Genomic DNA, 1,120 nt, shown 5'->3' on the forward strand with positions numbered 1-1,120 from the left:
TTCCCACACTGTGTCTCCGGTGCTGTCCCCTGTTTCGCCTTTAGTCACTGAGGGGCATCATGTCTCATAGTAGGGCCAGCCATGTTGTTCTCTGTGGACTGGCTGCTCTACTCAGGAAAATCATCATCACGGCCTGGTGGGCCAGGCTGTGCTCCACTCTCTCCTCCTGTCCCTTCATCTGCTCCCGTGTGCTCTGATCAAATATGTCCATCTCCCATAGCTGCAGAGTCAATGTCGTCCTTTGGAACAAATTCTTTTCGGGGGAGGAGCAGGAATCCACTTAATTTATGGTGCTGGGGCCAGCCTCCCAGACCTCTCCACCGGTTCCCTCCTCCACGCCGGGATATTGCATTCACACCTTGCGACACTGGGTTGACGTCTGGTCCCACTTTCCCTGTGGAGATATAAACCATACCCTCCCCTTGGGTGGATTAATGCCCCATTTCTGTCATGCTGATTGTACTTACCTCAGGGGACTCATGTTGTACCTGTCCCTTTGGGTCTGGCTTACCTCGCTTAACATAATTCCTTCCAGCTCTTCCCATGAAATAACGTGTTTCATGTGCTCATTGGTGCTTTTCAGTGCTGCATAATACTCCATTGTGTGTATGTGCCAAAGTTTGCTAATCCACTCGTCTATCGATGGAAACTTAGGCTGTTTCCAAGTCTTTGCTATTGTGAATTGTGCCGCAATAAACATTGGAACGCATATGACTGGTCGTGTTTTATTTGCTGCTTCAACCGGCTATATGCCCAGTAGAGGGATGGCTGGGTCGTAAGGTAGATCAATTTCCATTTTCTTTAGGTATCGCCAGATTGCTTTCCACAGTGTCTGTACAAATCTGCACGACCACCAGCAGTAGAGGAGGGTTCCTACTTCACCACAGCCCCTCCAACACTTGTTGCTCTCTGATTTACTGATCTGGGCTAGCCTCAGGGGTGTTAGGTGGTATCTCATGGTTGTTTTGATTTGCATTTCTCTTATGGCAAGGGACTTCGAGCACTTTCTCATATATTTATTGGCCATATTGATCTCCTCTCTAGTGAAAGTTCTTCTCATTTCTTTTGCCCACTTCCTTAGGGGGTTAACTGTTTTCCTCTTTTTGCAGGTCATGATGGT

Source organism: Tenrec ecaudatus, unplaced genomic scaffold (assembly GCF_050624435.1).
Source record: "Tenrec ecaudatus isolate mTenEca1 unplaced genomic scaffold, mTenEca1.hap1 Scaffold_1501, whole genome shotgun sequence".
Taxonomy (NCBI): domain Eukaryota; kingdom Metazoa; phylum Chordata; class Mammalia; order Afrosoricida; family Tenrecidae; genus Tenrec; species Tenrec ecaudatus.